Source organism: Bufo bufo, chromosome 3, assembly GCF_905171765.1.
Source record: "Bufo bufo chromosome 3, aBufBuf1.1, whole genome shotgun sequence".
Classification (NCBI taxonomy): domain Eukaryota; kingdom Metazoa; phylum Chordata; class Amphibia; order Anura; family Bufonidae; genus Bufo; species Bufo bufo.
The window spans coordinates 24,441,760-24,460,709 of record NC_053391.1 but is presented as its reverse complement, the minus strand read 5'-3'; the positions used below and the strand labels follow the sequence as shown (position 1 = coordinate 24,460,709).

General features: G+C 59.7%; 1 protein-coding gene across 1 annotated transcript in view; it reads right to left on the bottom strand.

The window, feature by feature from the left end:
• The window catches only part of LOC120994402 (oocyte zinc finger protein XlCOF6-like), a 177,948-nt gene extending 159,342 nt beyond the window's left edge, over positions 1-18,606 (bottom strand). The window contains exon 1 of the mRNA XM_040422936.1: positions 18,544-18,606. The gene's annotated coding sequence lies outside the window, so the exon portion shown is untranslated. The remainder of the gene's footprint in view (positions 1-18,543) is intronic.
• Positions 18,607-18,950: the final 344 nt, after the last annotated feature.

The window sequence follows — 18,950 nt, the reverse complement described above, 5'->3', positions numbered from 1 at the left end:
ATAACATCGTGAAACTACACAGCATTCCCTCTGATGTGGTGTCTGATAGAGGGACTCAATTTGTTTCCAGATTCTGGAAGGCATTCTCTACTCGTCTGGGGGTCCAATTGTCCTTCTCTTCTGCCTTTCATCCTCAGTCAAACGGACAGACTAAGCGCACTAACCAGAATCTGGAGACTTAATATATGGTATAGACAAAAAGCTCACCCCTCTGACAATCGTGGAATGGGTGCTCTAGTCTCGATTGATTCACTCAAATCAAAAAGAGGAGAAATATATAGTGTAATTTGAGACTGGCACTCCTCTGTATGAGATAAATATCAGTCATAGCAGTATTCTCTGAGTAATTCACAATTTAAATTATTGTGAATTACTTAGAACATATTAAAATTGTGAATTACTCAGAGAATACTGCTACGACTGATATTTATCTCATACGGAGGAGTGCCAGTCTCAAATTACACTACAGAATCTGGAGCCTTATTTGAGATGATTTGTCTCTGAGAATCAGGAAGAGTGGTCTTCATTTTTGTCGTTGGCCGAGTTTGTCATAAATAACCGTAGACCGGAGTCCACTGATAAGTCGCAGTTTTTTGGTGCGTATGGGCATATGCGCGCTGCTGTGACGGGGAGCCCGATGCCTTCCGGGAGAGCTTGTGAGATCCAGCCCCCTGTGAGTAATACACTTACTGCCAATGCATTACAATACAGAAGTATTGTAATGCATTGTAAAGGGGATCAGACCCCCAAAGTTGAAAACCCAGAGTGGGACAAAAAATAAAGTGAAAAAAAGTTAGAAAAATAAAGCTTTCCAAAAAAAATAAAAATGAAAGTTTCAAGTAAAAAAATTTATAAAATACACATCCTTTTCCCAAAATAAAGTAAACAAAAAAAGAAAAGTAGATTTATTAGTTATCGCCACGCGTCCGTATCGACTGGCTTTATAAAAATATCACATGAACTAACCCCTCAGGTGAACACCGTAAAAAAAGAACTGTAAAAGAAAACAAAAACTGTGCTAAAAACATTTTTCTAGATTTTTTTTGTCACCTTACATCACTAAAAGTGCAACACCAAGCAATAAAAAAGGCGTATGCCCCCCAAAATAGTACCAATCTAACCGTCAACTCAACCTGCAAAATATGAGCCCCTGTCTCCTATAGTGAGTGCTGTGTATACAAAGATCTAGAAGGCAGGGAGACCTGGGAACTGTCCCTGCCTTCTCTCTGGGTTGCCCTGCTGTCACTGACAGCAGGCTCCCCGCTCGGCATCTGGACGATTAGCGTGCAGCTGCGATCTCTGACAGGACGTTCATTCAGAGTTAAACATCCACCCATAGGACGTTTATATCCTATGGGCGGATGTGAGGTGGTTACGTTTTGTTTGGCTGTTAACCCTTGCTTTGTTACTGGGAAAAAATTGATTAAAATGGAAAATCTGCCAAAAAAGTGAAATTATGAAATTTCATCTCCATTTTCTATTAATTCTTGTGGAACACCTAAAGGGTTAACAAAGTTTGTAAAAGTAACTTAATGGCTGTAGTTTCTAAAATGGGGTCATTTTTGGGTGGTTTCTATTATGTAAGCCTCACAAAGTGACTTCAGACCTGAACTGTTCCTGAAAAAGTGGGTTTTGGAAATTTTCAGAAAAATTTCAAGATTTGCTTATAAACTACTAAACCTTGTAACATCCAAACAAAATTTTCCAAACATGAAGTAGACATTTGGGGAATGTAAAGTAATAACTATTTTAAGAGGCATTACTATCTATTATAAAAGTAGAGAAATTGAAATTTGGAAACTTGCAAATTTTTCTACATTTTGGGTAAATTTGGTATTTTTTTTTATTAATAAAAATGTAATTTTTTAACTCAATTTTACCAGTGTCATGTAGTACAATATGTGACGAGAAAACAGTCTCAGAACGGCCTGGATAAGATAAAGCGTTTAATGTCATCACCACATAAAGTGACACTGGGCAGATTTTCTAAATATGACCTGGGCACACTGTCTTCAACGCGCACGCGCCATGGTGACTTGTTCCTGGCCTGTATAGTACAGAGTCGGCGTGCGCGGTCGCGGCTCTGTACTATACCGGCCAGGAAGAAGTAATCATGGCGGTGTGCGCGTTCAGGACATTGTGCGGCCCGGCCGGGAGAAAATCTTCAGTCTTCTGCGCAAGCGCGGCCACAGGATTCGGCAAGCGAGTGTTGGCCGTAATCAGGGGAGAGACGAAAGACAACAATCAGGTAAGAGGGGACTTATTTTCTCAAAAAAGGTGGGAATTGGGTAATAAAAAGAATTTACAAAAATGATTACTGTCAAATCATTAAGAGATTTAACAGTGATCATTGTGATGGGAATACTCCTTTTAGGGGATTAAAGAGGCGGACACTGTGAAGGTCACTGTTAAGGGGGCAGGCGCCACTGCTGTGAAACTCACTGTTAAAGGGACAGGCTGCTGTGGAGGTCCCATTTTAAAGTGGCGGGGCACTGTGGGGGGTCAGGGTTAAGGGGTGGGGGGGGATCGGTGTAAAGGGGCGGGGTGCTGTGGAGGTCACTGTTATGGGGGCGGGGTGCTGTGGAGGTCACTGTTATGGGGGCGGGGTGCTGTGGAGGTCACTGTTATGGGGGCGGGGTGCTGTGGAGGTCACTGTTATGGGGGAGGGGTGCTGTGGAGGTCACTGTTATGGGGGCGGGGTGCTGTGGAGGTCACTGTTATGGGGGCGGGGTGCTGTGAGGTCACTTATGGGGCGGGGTGCTGTGGAGGTCACTGTTATGGGGGCGGGGTGCTGTGGAGGTCACTGTTATGGGGGCGGGGTGCTGTGGAGGTCACTGTTATGGGGGCGGGTGCTGTGGAGGTCACTGTTATGGGGGCGGGTGCTGTGGAGGTCACTGTTATGGGGGCGGGGGTCTGTGGAGGTCACTGTTATGGGGGCGGGGTGCTGTGGAGGTCACTGTTATGGGGGCGGGGTGCTGTGAAGGTCACTGTTATGGGGGGGGGTGCTGTGGAGGTCACTGTTATGGGGCGGGTGCTGTGGAGGTCACTGTTATGGGGGCGGGTGCTGTGGAGGTCACTGTTATGGGGGCGGGTGCTGTGGAGGTCACTGTTATGGGGGCGGGTGCTGTGGAGGTCACTGTTATGGGGGCGGGGGTCTGTGGAGGTCACTGTTATGGGGGCGGGGTGCTGTGGAGGTCACTGTTATGGGGGCGGGGTGCTGTGGAGGTCACTGTTATGGGGACGGGTGCTGTGGAGGTCACTGTTATGGGGCGGGTGCTGTGGAGGTCACTGTTATGGGGGCGGGTGCTGTGGAGGTCACTGTTATGGGGGCGGGTGCTGTGGAGGTCACTGTTATGGGGGCGGGTGCTGTGGAGGTCACTGTTATGGGGCGGGGGTCTGTAGAGGTCACTGTTATGGGGGCGGGGTGCTGTGGAGGTCACTGTTATGGGGGCAGGGTGCTGTGGAGGTCACTGTTATGGGGGCGGGGTGCTGTGGAGGTCACTGTTATGGGGGCGGGGTGCTGTGGAGGTCACTGTTATGGGGGCGGGGTGCTGTGGAGGTCACTGTTATGGGGCGGGGTGCTGTGGAGGGCACTGTTATGGGGGCGGGGTGCTGTGAGGTCACTTATGGGGCTGGGTGCTGTGGAGGTCACTGTTATAGGGGCGGGGTGCTGTGGAGGTCACTGTTATGGGGGCGGGGTGCTGTGGAGGTCACTGTTATGGGGGCGGGTGCTGTGGAGGTCACTGTTATGGGGGCGGGTGCTGTGGAGGTCACTGTTATGGGGGCGGGGGTCTGTGGAGGTCACTGTTATGGGGGCGGGGTGCTGTGGAGGTCACTGTTATGGGGGCGGGGTGCTGTGGAGGTCACTGTTATGGGGGCGGGTGCTGTGGAGGTCACTGTTATGGGGCGGGTGCTGTGGAGGTCACTGTTATGGGGGCGGGTGCTGTGGAGGTCACTGTTATGGGGGCGGGTGCTGTGGAGGTCACTGTTAAGGGGGCGGATGCTGTGGAGGTCACTGTTATGGGGGCGGGGGTCTGTGGAGGTCACTGTTATGGGGGCGGGGTGCTGTGGAGGTCACTGTTATGGGGGCAGGGTGCTGTGGAGGTCACTGTTATGGGGGCGGGGTGCTGTGGAGGTCACTGTTATGGGGGCGGGGTGCTGTGGAGGTCACTGTTATGGGGGCGGGGTGCTGTGGAGGTCACTGTTATGGGGGCGGGGTGCTGTGGAGGTCACTGTTATGGGGCGGGGTGCTGTGGAGGGCACTGTTATGGGGCCGGGGTGCTGTAGAGGTCACTGTTATGGGGGCGGGGTGCTGTGGAGGTCACGGTTATGGGGGCAGGGTGCTGTGGAGGTCACTGTTATGGGGGCGGGGGTCTGTAGAGGTCACTGTTATGGGGGCGGGGTGCTGTGGAGGTCACTGTTATGGGGGCGTGGGTCTGTAGAGGTCACTGTTATGGGGGCGGGGGTCTGTGGAGGTCACTGTTATGGGGGCGGGGTGCTGTGGAGGTCACTGTTATGGGGGCGGGGTGCTGTGGAGGTCACTGTTATGGGGGCGGGTGCTGTGGAGGTCACTGTTATGGGGCGGGTGCTGTGGAGGTCACTGTTATGGGGGCGGGTGCTGTGGAGGTCACTGTTATGGGGGCGGGTGCTGTGGAGGTCACTGTTATGGGGGCGGGTGCTGTGGAGGTCACTGTTATGGGGGCGGGGGTCTGTGGAGGTCACTGTTATGGGGGCGGGGTGCTGTGGAGGTCACTGTTATGGGGGCGGGGTGCTGTGGAGGTCACTGTTATGGGGGCGGGGTGCTGTGGAGGTCACTGTTATGGGGGCGGGGTGCTGTGGAGGTCACTGTTATGGGGGCGGGGTGCTGTGGAGGTCACTGTTATGGGGCGGGGTGCTGTGGAGGGCACTGTTATGGGGGCGGGGTGCTGTGAGGTCACTTATGGGGCTGGGTGCTGTGGAGGTCACTGTTATAGGGGCGGGGTGCTGTGGAGGTCACTGTTATGGGGGCGGGGTGCTGTGGAGGTCACTGTTATGGGGGCGGGTGCTGTGGAGGTCACTGTTATGGGGGCGGGTGCTGTGGAGGTCACTGTTATGGGGGCGGGGGTCTGTGGAGGTCACTGTTATGGGGGCGGGGTGCTGTGGAGGTCACTGTTATGGGGGCGGGGTGCTGTGAAGGTCACTGTTATGGGGGCGGGTGCTGTGGAGGTCACTGTTATGGGGCGGGTGCTGTGGAGGTCACTGTTATGGGGGCGGGTGCTGTGGAGGTCACTGTTATGGGGGCGGGTGCTGTGGAGGTCACTGTTAAGGGGGCGGATGCTGTGGAGGTCACTGTTATGGGGGCGGGGGTCTGTGGAGGTCACTGTTATGGGGGCGGGGTGCTGTGGAGGTCACTGTTATGGGGGCAGGGTGCTGTGGAGGTCACTGTTATGGGGGCGGGGTGCTGTGGAGGTCACTGTTATGGGGGCGGGGTGCTGTGGAGGTCACTGTTATGGGGGCGGGGTGCTGTGGAGGTCACTGTTATGGGGCGGGGTGCTGTGGAGGGCACTGTTATGGGGGCGGGGTGCTGTGAGGTCACTTATGGGGCGGGGTGCTGTGGAGGTCACTGTTATGGGGGCGGGGTGCTGTGGAGGTCACTGTTATGGGGGCGGGGTGCTGTGGAGGTCACTGTTATGGGGGCGGGTGCTGTGGAGGTCACTGTTATGGGGGCGGGTGCTGTGGAGGTCACTGTTATGGGGGCGGGGGTCTGTGGAGGTCACTGTTATGGGGGCGGGGTGCTGTGGAGGTCACTGTTATGGGGGCGGGGTGCTGTGAAGGTCACTGTTATGGGGGCGGGTGCTGTGGAGGTCACTGTTATGGGGCGGGTGCTGTGGAGGTCACTGTTATGGGGGCGGGTGCTGTGGAGGTCACTGTTATGGGGGCGGGTGCTGTGGAGGTCACTGTTAAGGGGGCGGATGCTGTGGAGGTCACTGTTATGGGGGCGGGGGTCTGTGGAGGTCACTGTTATGGGGGCGGGGTGCTGTGGAGGTCACTGTTATGGGGCGGGGTGCTGTGGAGGTCACTGTTATGGGGGCGGGTGCTGTGGAGGTCACTGTTATGGGGCGGGTGCTGTGGAGGTCACTGTTATGGGGCGGGTGCTGTGGAGGTCACTGTTATGGGGGCGGGTGCTGTGGAGGTCACTGTTATGGGGGCGGGTGCTGTGGAGGTCACTGTTATGGGGCGGGGGTCTGTAGAGGTCAGTGTTATGGGGGCGGGGTGCTGTGGAGGTCACTGTTATGGGGGCAGGGTGCTGTGGAGGTCACTGTTATGGGGGCGGGGTGCTGTGGAGGTCACTGTTATGGGGGCGGGGTGCTGTGGAGGTCACTGTTATGGGGGCGGGGTGCTGTGGAGGTCACTGTTATGGGGGCGGGGTGCTGTGGAGGTCACTGTTATGGGGCGGGGTGCTGTGGAGGGCACTGTTATGGGGCCGGGGTGCTGTAGAGGTCACTGTTATGGGGGCGGGGTGCTGTGGAGGTCACGGTTATGGGGGCAGGGTGCTGTGGAGGTCACTGTTATGGGGGCGGGGGTCTGTAGAGGTCACTGTTATGGGGGCGGGGTGCTGTGGAGGTCACTGTTATGGGGGCGTGGGTCTGTAGAGGTCACTGTTATGGGGGCGGGGGTCTGTGGAGGTCACTGTTATGGGGGCGGGGTGCTGTGGAGGTCACTGTTATGGGGGCGGGGTGCTGTGAAGGTCACTGTTATGGGGGCGGGTGCTGTGGAGGTCACTGTTATGGGGCGGGTGCTGTGGAGGTCACTGTTATGGGGGCGGGTGCTGTGGAGGTCACTGTTATGGGGGCGGGTGCTGTGGAGGTCACTGTTATGGGGGCGGGTGCTGTGGAGGTCACTGTTATGGGGGCGGGGGTCTGTGGAGGTCACTGTTATGGGGGCGGGGTGCTGTGGAGGTCACTGTTATGGGGGCGGGGTGCTGTGGAGGTCACTGTTATGGGGACGGGTGCTGTGGAGGTCACTGTTATGGGGCGGGTGCTGTGGAGGTCACTGTTATGGGGGCGGGTGCTGTGGAGGTCACTGTTATGGGGGCGGGTGCTGTGGAGGTCACTGTTATGGGGGCAAGTGCTGTGGAGGTCACTGTTATGGGGCGGGGGTCTGTAGAGGTCACTGTTATGGGGGCGGGGTGCTGTGGAGGTCACTGTTATGGGGGCAGGGTGCTGTGGAGGTCACTGTTATGGGGGCGGGGTGCTGTGGAGGTCACTGTTATGGGGGCGTGGGTCTGTAGAGGTCACTGTTATGGGGGCGGGGGTCTGTGGAGGTCACTGTTATGGGGGCGGGGTGCTGTGGAGGTCACTGTTATGGGGGCGGGGTGCTGTGAAGGTCACTGTTATGGGGGCGGGTGCTGTGGAGGTCACTGTTATGGGGCGGGTGCTGTGGAGGTCACTGTTATGGGGGCGGGTGCTGTGGAGGTCACTGTTATGGGGGCGGGTGCTGTGGAGGTCACTGTTATGGGGGCGGGTGCTGTGGAGGTCACTGTTATGGGGGCGGGGGTCTGTGGAGGTCACTGTTATGGGGGCGGGGTGCTGTGGAGGTCACTGTTATGGGGGCGGGGTGCTGTGGAGGTCACTGTTATGGGGACGGGTGCTGTGGAGGTCACTGTTATGGGGCGGGTGCTGTGGAGGTCACTGTTATGGGGGCGGGTGCTGTGGAGGTCACTGTTATGGGGGCGGGTGCTGTGGAGGTCACTGTTATGGGGGCGGGTGCTGTGGAGGTCACTGTTATGGGGCGGGGGTCTGTAGAGGTCACTGTTATGGGGGCGGGGTGCTGTGGAGGTCACTGTTATGGGGGCAGGGTGCTGTGGAGGTCACTGTTATGGGGGCGGGGTGCTGTGGAGGTCACTGTTATGGGGGCGGGGTGCTGTGGAGGTCACTGTTATGGGGGCGGGGTGCTGTGGAGGGCACTGTTATGGGGCGGGGTGCTGTGGAGGGCACTGTTATGGGGGCGGGGTGCTGTGGAGGGCACTGTTATGGGGGCGGGGTGCTGTGGAGGTCACTGTTATGGGGGCGGGGTGCTGTGGAGGTCACTGTTATGGGGGCGGGGTGCTGTGGAGGTCACTGTTATGGGGGCGGGGTGCTGTGGAGGTCACTGTTATGGGGGCGGGGTGCTGTGGAGGTCACTGTTATGGGGGCGGGTGCTGTGGAGGTCACTGTTATGGGGGCGGGGGTCTGTGGAGGTCACTGTTATGGGGGCGGGGTGCTGTGGAGGTCACTGTTATGGGGGCGGGGTGCTGTGAAGGTCACTGTTATGGGGGCGGGTGCTGTGGAGGTCACTGTTATGGGGCGGGTGCTGTGGAGGTCACTGTTATGGGGGCGGGGTGCTGTGGAGGTCACGGTTATGGGGGCAGGGTGCTGTGGAGGTCACTGTTATGGGGGCGGGGGTCTGTAGAGGTCACTGTTATGGGGGCGGGGTGCTGTGGAGGTCACTGTTATGGGGGCGTGGGTCTGTAGAGGTCACTGTTATGGGGGCGGGGGTCTGTGGAGGTCACTGTTATGGGGGCGGGGTGCTGTGGAGGTCACTGTTATGGGGGCGGGGTGCTGTGAAGGTCACTGTTATGGGGGCGGGTGCTGTGGAGGTCACTGTTATGGGGCGGGTGCTGTGGAGGTCACTGTTATGGGGGCGGGTGCTGTGGAGGTCACTGTTATGGGGGCGGGTGCTGTGGAGGTCACTGTTATGGGGGGGGGGGCTGTGGAGGTCACTGTTATGGGGGCGGGGGTCTGTGGAGGTCACTGTTATGGGGGCGGGGTGCTGTGGAGGTCACTGTTATGGGGGCGGGGTGCTGTGGAGGTCACTGTTATGGGGACGGGTGCTGTGGAGGTCACTGTTATGGGGCGGGTGCTGTGGAGGTCACTGTTATGGGGGCGGGTGCTGTGGAGGTCACTGTTATGGGGGCGGGTGCTGTGGAGGTCACTGTTATGGGGGCGGGTGCTGTGGAGGTCACTGTTATGGGGCGGGGGTCTGTAGAGGTCACTGTTATGGGGGCGGGGTGCTGTGGAGGTCACTGTTATGGGGGCAGGGTGCTGTGGAGGTCACTGTTATGGGGGCGGGGTGCTGTGGAGGTCACTGTTATGGGGGCGGGGTGCTGTGGAGGTCACTGTTATGGGGGCGGGGTGCTGTGGAGGTCACTGTTATGGGGGCGGGGTGCTGTGGAGGTCACTGTTATGGGGGCGGGGTGCTGTGGAGGTCACTGTTATGGGGGCGGGGTGCTGTGGAGGTCACTGTTATGGGGGCGGGTGCTGTGGAGGTCACTGTTATGGGGGCGGGGGTCTGTGGAGGTCACTGTTATGGGGGCGGGGTGCTGTGGAGGTCACTGTTATGGGGGCGGGTGCTGTGAAGGTCACTGTTATGGGGGCGGGTGCTGTGGAGGTCACTGTTATGGGGCGGGTGCTGTGGAGGTCACTGTTATGGGGGCGGGTGCTGTGGAGGTCACTGTTATGGGGGCGGGTGCTGTGGAGGTCACTGTTAAGGGGGCGGATGCTGTGGAGGTCACTTATGGGGGCGGGGGTCTGTGGAGGTCACTGTTATGGGGGCGGGGTGCTGTGGAGGTCACTGTTATGGGGCGGGGTGCTGTGGAGGTCACTGTTATGGGGGCGGGTGCTGTGGAGGTCACTGTTATGGGGCGGGTGCTGTGGAGGTCACTGTTATGGGGGCGGGTGCTGTGGAGGTCACTGTTATGGGGGCGGGTGCTGTGGAGGTCACTGTTATGGGGGCGGGTGCTGTGGAGGTCACTGTTATGGGGCGGGGGTCTGTAGAGGTCACTGTTATGGGGACGGGGTGCTGTGGAGGTCACTGTTATGGGGGCAGGGTGCTGTGGAGGTCACTGTTATGGGGGCGGGGTGCTGTGGAGGTCACTGTTATGGGGGCGGGGTGCTGTGGAGGTCACTGTTATGGGGGCGGGGTGCTGTGGAGGTCACTGTTATGGGGGCGGGGTGCTGTGGAGGTCACTGTTATGGGGCGGGGTGCTGTGGAGGGCACTGTTATGGGGCCGGGGTGCTGTAGAGGTCACTGTTATGGGGGCGGGGTGCTGTGGAGGTCACTGTTATGGGGGCAGGGTGCTGTGGAGGTCACTGTTATGGGGGAGGGGTGCTGTGGAGGTCACTGTTATGGGGGCGGGGTGCTGTGGAGGTCACTGTTATGGGGGCGGGGTGCTGTGAAGGTCACTGTTATGGGGGCGGGTGCTGTGGAGGTCACTGTTATGGGGCGGGTGCTGTGGAGGTCACTGTTATGGGGGCGGGTGCTGTGGAGGTCACTGTTATGGGGGCGGGTGCTGTGGAGGTCACTGTTATGGGGGCGGGTGCTGTGGAGGTCACTGTTATGGGGGCGGGGGTCTGTGGAGGTCACTGTTATGGGGGCGGGGTGCTGTGGAGGTCACTGTTATGGGGGCGGAGTGCTGTGGAGGTCACTGTTATGGGGACGGGTGCTGTGGAGGTCACTGTTATGGGGCGGGTGCTGTGGAGGTCACTGTTATGGGGGCGGGTGCTGTGGAGGTCACTGTTATGGGGGCGGGTGCTGTGGAGGTCACTGTTATGGGGGCGGGTGCTGTGGAGGTCACTGTTATGGGGCGGGGGTCTGTAGAGGTCACTGTTATGGGGGCGGGGTGCTGTGGAGGTCACTGTTATGGGGGCAGGGTGCTGTGGAGGTCACTGTTATGGGGGCGGGGTGCTGTGGAGGTCACTGTTATGGGGGCGGGGTGCTGTGGAGGTCACTGTTATGGGGGCGGGGTGCTGTGGAGGTCACTGTTATGGGGCGGGGTGCTGTGGAGGGCACTGTTATGGGGGCGGGGTGCTGTGAGGTCACTTATGGGGCGGGGTGCTGTGGAGGTCACTGTTATGGGGGCGGGGTGCTGTGGAGGTCACTGTTATGGGGGCGGGGTGCTGTGGAGGTCACTGTTATGGGGGCGGGTGCTGTGGAGGTCACTGTTATGGGGGCGGGTGCTGTGGAGGTCACTGTTATGGGGGCGGGGGTCTGTGGAGGTCACTGTTATGGGGGCGGGGGTCTGTGGAGGTCACTGTTATGGGGGCGGGGTGCTGTGAAGGTCACTGTTATGGGGGCGGGTGCTGTGGAGGTCACTGTTATGGGGCGGGTGCTGTGGAGGTCACTGTTATGGGGGCGGGTGCTGTGGAGGTCACTGTTATGGGGGCGGGTGCTGTGGAGGTCACTGTTAAGGGGGCGGATGCTGTGGAGGTCACTGTTATGGGGGCGGGGGTCTGTGGAGGTCACTGTTATGGGGGCGGGGTGCTGTGGAGGTCACTGTTATGGGGCGGGGTGCTGTGGAGGTCACTGTTATGGGGGCGGGTGCTGTGGAGGTCACTGTTATGGGGCGGGTGCTGTGGAGGTCACTGTTATGGGGGCGGGTGCTGTGGAGGTCACAGTTATGGGGGCGGGTGCTGTGGAGGTCACTGTTATGGGGGCGGGTGCTGTGGAGGTCACTGTTATGGGGCGGGGGTCTGTAGAGGTCACTGTTATGGGGGCGGGGTGCTGTGGAGGTCACTGTTATGGGGGCAGGGTGCTGTGGAGGTCACTGTTATGGGGGCGGGGTGCTGTGGAGGTCACTGTTATGGGGGCGGGGTGCTGTGGAGGTCACTGTTATGGGGGCGGGGTGCTGTGGAGGTCACTGTTATGGGGGCGGGGTGCTGTGGAGGTCACTGTTATGGGGCGGGGTGCTGTGGAGGGCACTGTTATGGGGCCGGGGTGCTGTAGAGGTCACTGTTATGGGGGCGGGGTGCTGTGGAGGTCACTGTTATGGGGGCAGGGTGCTGTGGAGGTCACTGTTATGGGGGCGGGGGTCTGTAGAGGTCACTGTTATGGGGGCGGGGTGCTGTGGAGGTCACTGTTATGGGGGCGTGGGTCTGTAGAGGTCACTGTTATGGGGGCGGGGGTCTGTGGAGGTCACTGTTATGGGGGCGGGGTGCTGTGGAGGTCACTGTTATGGGGGCGGGGTGCTGTGAAGGTCACTGTTATGGGGGCGGGTGCTGTGGAGGTCACTGTTATGGGGCGGGTGCTGTGGAGGTCACTGTTATGGGGGCGGGTGCTGTGGAGGTCACTGTTATGGGGGCGGGTGCTGTGGAGGTCACTGTTATGGGGGCGGGTGCTGTGGAGGTCACTGTTATGGGGGCGGGGGTCTGTGGAGGTCACTGTTATGGGGGCGGGGTGCTGTGGAGGTCACTGTTATGGGGGCGGGGTGCTGTGGAGGTCACTGTTATGGGGACGGGTGCTGTGGAGGTCACTGTTATGGGGCGGGTGCTGTGGAGGTCACTGTTATGGGGGCGGGTGCTGTGGAGGTCACTGTTATGGGGGCGGGTGCTGTGGAGGTCACTGTTATGGGGGCGGGTGCTGTGGAGGTCACTGTTATGGGGGCGGGTGCTGTGGAGGTCACTGTTATGGGGCGGGGGTCTGTAGAGGTCACTGTTATGGGGGCGGGGTGCTGTGGAGGTCACTGTTATGGGGGCAGGGTGCTGTGGAGGTCACTGTTATGGGGGCGGGGTGCTGTGGAGGTCACTGTTATGGGGGCGGGGTGCTGTGGAGGTCACTGTTATGGGGGCGGGGTGCTGTGGAGGTCACTGTTATGGGGCGGGGTGCTGTGGAGGGCACTGTTATGGGGGCGGGGTGCTGTGGAGGTCACTGTTATGGGGGCGGGTGCTGTGGAGGTCACTGTTATGGGGGCGGGTGCTGTGGAGGTCACTGTTATGGGGGCGGAAGTCTGTGGAGGTCACTGTTATGGGGGCGTGGTGCTGTGGAGGTCACTGTTATGGGGGCGGGGTGCTGTGAAGGTCACTGTTATGGGGGCGGGTGCTGTGGAGGTCACTGTTATGGGGCGGGTGCTGTGGAGGTCACTGTTATGGGGGCGGGTGCTGTGGAGGTCACTGTTATGGGGGCGGGTGCTGTGGAGGTCACTGTTAAGGGGGCGGATGCTGTGGAGGTCACTGTTATGGGGGCGGGGGTCTGTGGAGGTCACTGTTATGGGGGCGGGGTGCTGTGGAGGTCACTGTTATGGGGCGGGGTGCTGTGGAGGTCACTGTTATGGGGGCGGGGTGCTGTGGAGGTCACTGTTATGGGGGCGGGTGCTGTGGAGGTCACTGTTATGGGGCGGGTGCTGTGGAGGTCACTGTTATGGGGGCGGGTGCTGTGGAGGTCACTGTTATGGGGGCGGGGGCTGTGGAGGTCACTGTTATGGGGGGGGGGGCTGTGGAGGTCACTGTTATGGGGCGGGGGTCTGTAGAGGTCACTGTTATGGGGGCGGGGTGCTGTGGAGGTCACTGTTATGGGGGCAGGGTGCTGTGGAGGTCACTGTTATGGGGGCGGGGTGCTGTGGAGGTCACTGTTATGGGGGCGGGGTGCTGTGGAGGTCACTGTTATGGGGGCGGGGTGCTGTGGAGGTCACTGTTATGGGGGCGGGGTGCTGTGGAGGTCACTGTTATGGGGCGGGGTGCTGTGGAGGGCACTGTTATGGGGCCGGGGTGCTGTAGAGGTCACTGTTATGGGGGCGGGGTGCTGTGGAGGTCACTGTTATGGGGGCAGGGTGCTGTGGAGGTCACTGTTATGGGGGCGGGGGTCTGTAGAGGTCACTGTTATGGGGGCGGGGTGCTGTGGAGGTCACTGTTATGGGGGCGTGGGTCTGTAGAGGTCACTGTTATGGGGGCGGGGTGCTGTGGAGGTCACTGTTATGGGGGCGGGGGTGCTGTGGAGGTCACTGTTATGGGGGCGGGGTGCTGTAGAGGTCACTGTTATGGGGGCGGGGTCTGTAGAGGTCACTGTTATGGGGGCGGGGTCTGTAGAGGTCACTGTTATGGGGGTGGGGGTGCTGTAGAGGTCACTGTTATGGGGGCGGGGTCTGTAGAGGTCACTGTTATGGGGGCGGGGGTCTGTAGAGGTCACTGTTATGGGGGCGGGTGCTGTGGAGGTCACTGTTATGGGGGCGGGGTGCTGTGGAGGTCACTGTTATGGGGGCGGGGTGCTGTGGAGGTCACTGTTATGGGGGCGGGGTGCTGTGGAGGTCACTGTTATGGGGGCGGGGTGCTGTGGAGGTCACTGTTATGGGGGAGGGGTGCTGTGGAGGTCACTGTTATGGGGGCGGGGTGCTGTGGAGGTCACTGTTATGGGGGCGGGGTGCTGTGGAGGTCACTTATGGGGCGGGGTGCTGTGGAGGTCACTGTTATGGGGGCGGGTGCTGTGGAGGTCACTGTTATGGGGGCGGGTGCTGTGGAGGTCACTGTTATGGGGGCGGGTGCTGTGGAGGTCACTGTTATGGGGGCGGGTGCTGTGGAGGTCACTGTTATGGGGGCGGGTGCTGTGGAGGTCACTGTTATGGGGCGGGTGCTGTGGAGGTCACTGTTATGGGGGCGGGTGCTGTGGAGGTTACTGTTATGGGGGCGGGTGCTGTGGAGGTCACTGTTATGGGGGCGGGTGCTGTGGAGGTTACTGTTATGGGGCGGGGGTCTGTAGAGGTCACTGTTATGGGGGCGGGGTGCTGTGGAGGTCACTGTTATGGGGGCGGGGTGCTGTGGAGGTCACTGTTATGGGGGCAGGGTGCTGTGGAGGTCACTGTTATGGGGGCGGGGTGCTGTGGAGGTCACTGTTATGGGGGCGGGGTGCTGTGGAGGTCACTGTTATGGGGGCGGGGTGCTGTGGAGGGCACTGTTATGGGGGCGGGGTTCTGTAGAGGTCACTGTTATGGGGGCGGGGTGCTGTGGAGGTCACTGTTATGGGGGCGGGGTGCTGTGGAGGTCACTGTTATGGGGGCGGGGTGCTGTGGAGGTCACTGTTATGGGGACGGGTGCTGTGGAGGTCACTGTTATGGGGCGGGTGCTGTGGAGGTCACTGTTATGGGGGCGGGTGCTGTGGAGGTCACTGTTATGGGGGCGGGTGCTGTGGAGGTCACTGTTATGGGGGCGGGTGCTGTGGAGGTCACTGTTATGGGGGCGGGTGCTGTGGAGGTTACTGTTATGGGGCGGGGGTCTGTAGAGGTCACTGTTATGGGGGCGGGGTGCTGTGGAGGTCACTGTTATGGGGGCAGGGTGCTGTGGAGGTCACTGTTATGGGGGCGGGGTGCTGTGGAGGTCACTGTTATGGGGCGGGGGTCTGTAGAGGTCACTGTTATGGGGGCGGGGTGCTGTGGAGGTCACTGTTATGGGGGCAGGGTGCTGTGGAGGTCACTGTTATGGGGGCGGGGTGCTGTGGAGGTCACTGTTATGGGGGCGGGGTGCTGTGGAGGTCACTGTTATGGGGGCGGGGTGCTGTGGAGGTCACTGTTATGTGGCGGGGTGCTGTGGAGGGCACTGTTATGGGGGCGGGTTGCTGTGGAGGGCACTGTTATGGGGGCGGGTTGCTGTGGAGGTCACTGTTATGGGGGCGGGTGCTGTGGAGGTCACTGTTATGGGGCGGGTGCTGTGGAGGTCACTGTTATGGGGGCGGGTGCTGTGGAGGTCACTGTTATGGGGGCGGGTGCTGTGGAGGTCACTGTTAAGGGGGCGGATGCTGTGGAGGTCACTGTTATGGGGGCGGGGGTCTGTGGAGGTCACTGTTATGGGGGCGGGGTGCTGTGGAGGTCACTGTTATGGGGCGGGGTGCTGTGGAGGTCACTGTTATGGGGGCGGGTGCTGTGGAGGTCACTGTTATGGGGCGGGTGCTGTGGAGGTCACTGTTATGGGGGCGGGTGCTGTGGAGGTCACTGTTATGGGGGCGGGTGCTGTGGAGGTCACTGTTATGGGGGCGGGTGCTGTGGAGGTCACTGTTATGGGGCGGGGGTCTGTAGAGGTCACTGTTATGGGGGCGGGGTGCTGTGGAGGTCACTGTTATGGGGGCAGGGTGCTGTGGAGGTCACTGTTATGGGGGCGGGGTGCTGTGGAGGTCACTGTTATGGGGGCGGGGTGCTGTGGAGGTCACTGTTATGGGGGCGGGGTGCTGTGGAGGTCACTGTTATGGGGGCGGGGTGCTGTGGAGGTCACTGTTATGGGGCGGGGTGCTGTGGAGGGCACTGTTATGGGGCCGGGGTGCTGTAGAGGTCACTGTTATGGGGGCGGGGTGCTGTGGAGGTCACTGTTATGGGGGCGGGGTGCTGTGGAGGTCACTGTTATGGGGGCGGGGGTCTGTAGAGGTCACTGTTATGGGGGCGGGGTGCTGTGGAGGTCACTGTTATGGGGGCGTGGGTCTGTAGAGGTCACTGTTATGGGGGCGGGGTGCTGTGGAGGTCACTGTTATGGGGGCGGGGGTGCTGTAGAGGTCACTGTTATGGGGGCGGGGTGCTGTAGAGGTCACTGTTATGGGGGCGGGGTCTGTAGAGGTCACTGTTATGGGGGCGGGGTCTGTAGAGGTCACTGTTATGGGGGTGGGGGTGCTGTAGAGGTCACTGTTATGGGGGCGGGGTCTGTAGAGGTCACTGTTATGGGGGCGGGGGTCTGTAGAGGTCACTGTTATGGGGGCGGGTGCTGTGGAGGTCACTGTTATGGGGGCGGGGTGCTGTGGAGGTCACTGTTATGGGGGCGGGGTGCTGTGGAGGTCACTGTTATGGGGGTGGGGTGCTGTGGAGGTCACTGTTATGGGGGCGGGGTGCTGTGGAGGTCACTGTTATGGGGGAGGGGTGCTGTGGAGGTCACTGTTATGGGGGCGGGGTGCTGTGGAGGTCACTGTTATGGGGGAGGGGTGCTGTGGAGGTCACTTATGGGGCGGGGTGCTGTGGAGGTCACTGTTATGGGGGCGGGTGCTGTGGAGGTCACTGTTATGGGGGCGGGTGCTGTGGAGGTCACTGTTATGGGGGCGGGTGCTGTGGAGGTCACTGTTATGGGGGCGGGTGCTGTGGAGGTCACTGTTATGGGGGCGGGTGCTGTGGAGGTCACTGTTATGGGGCGGTTGCTGTGGAGGTCACTGTTATGGGGGCGGGTGCTGTGGAGGTTACTGTTATGGGGGCGGGTGCTGTGGAGGTCACTGTTATGGGGCGGGGGTCTGTAGAGGTCACTGTTATGGGGGCGGGGTGCTGTGGAGGTCACTGTTATGGGGGCGGGGTGCTGTGGAGGTCACTGTTATGGGGGCAGGGTGCTGTGGAGGTCACTGTTATGGGGGCGGGGTGCTGTGGAGGTCACTGTTATGGGGGCGGGGTGCTGTGGAGGTCACTGTTATGGGGGCGGGGTGCTGTGGAGGGCACTGTTATGGGGGCGGGGTTCTGTAGAGGTCACTGTTATGGGGGCGGGGTGCTGTGGAGGTCACTGTTATGGGGGCAGGGTGCTGTGGAGGTCACTGTTATGGGGGCGGGGGTCTGTAGAGGTCACTGTTATGGGGGCGGGGTGCTGTGGAGGTCACTGTTATGGGGGCGGGGTGCTGTGGAGGTCACTTATGGGGGCGGGGATGCTGTAGAGGTCACTGTTATGGGGGCGGGGTCTGTAGAGGTCACTGTTATGGGGGCGGGGGTCTGTAGAGGTCACTGTTATGGGGGCGGGGGTGCTGTAGAGGTCACTGTTATGGGGGCGGGGTCTGTAGAGGTCACTGTTATGGGGGCGGGGGTCTGTAGAGGTCACTGTTATGGGGGCGGGTGCTGTGGAGGTCACTGTTATGGGGGCGGGGTGCTGTGGAGGTCACTGTTATGGGGGCGGGGTGCTGTGGAGGTCACTGTTATGGGGGCGGGGTCTGTAGAGGTCACTGTTATGGGGGCGGGGTGCTGTGGAGGTCACTGTTATGGGGGTGGGGTGCTGTGGAGGTCACTGTTATGGGGGCGGGGTGCTGTAGAGGTCACTGTTATGGGGGCGGGGGTCTGTAGAGGTCACTGTTATGGGGGCGGGTGCTGTGGAGGTCACTGTTATGGGGGCGGGGTGCTGTGGAGGTCACTGTTATGGGGGCGGGGTGCTGTGGAGGTCACTGTTATGGGGGCGGGGTGCTGTGGAGGTCACTGTTATGGGGGTGGGGTGCTGTGGAGGTCACTGTTATGGGGGCGGGGTGCTGTAGAGGTCACTGTTATGGGGGCGGGGTGCTGTAGAGGTCACTGTTATGGGGGCGGGGTGCTGTGGAGGTCACTGTTATGGGGGTGGGGTGCTGTGGAGGTCACTGTTATGGGGGCGGGGTGCTGTGGAGGTCACTGTTATGGGGGATATACCGGAGTGAAGCCGGGTCTTCTGCTGGTCTATAATACATATATAATGAGGGAGGAGGCGACTTGTGTGATCCGGTTTGGCGCACAAGGTTCGGTTATCGGAGAATTCCGTTATGGATTCCGCGACCATTCGCTCGCCCCCAGTAATAATACACAGACGAGACACAGACGTCAGACTCTGAGGGGATAGTAATAAGGCAATGACTGATCCCCCTTCATATGTCTATGGGGGTCCGGAGTCTATGGGGGGCCGCTGTGAACAGGTCTGTGTATATATATATACCACTGACTACATCACACACGTGACCCAGCGTGTGTCCCCCTCCCCCTCAGCACATGAGGGGCCACATAACGGTCACACAGACTGCGAGCGAATCTGAGCCTCTGTCAGATGAGAGACCCTTCTGTATCACCTCAGTACTTACAGGAAGGTCCCAACAGGAAGGAGTCTGAGGGGGGGTCGGGTCCGTGCGTCACCGGGTGGTATCTGCCGGTGTATCATGAGTTCACTAAGTTCCTATTCGCCCGTTGTACTGCGCAAGCGCGGAGGCGCACACACCCCGGAAGTCACGTGGGGTAAGGTTTTCTTTCAGGGTAAGGTTTTTTCTCAGAACACCGGACAGCGCGTGCCTGCTGCACTACTGCGCATGTCCTGAAGTCACACTGACCACTAACAAAATGTATGGGCAGACGGGAGGAGGTTCACTAGAATGTATGGGCAAACAGGAGGTGGTTCACTAGAATGTATGGGCTAACGGGAGGAGGTGGTGTACTAGAATGTATGGGCTAACGGGAGGTGGTTCACTAGAATGTATGGGCTAACGGGAGGTGG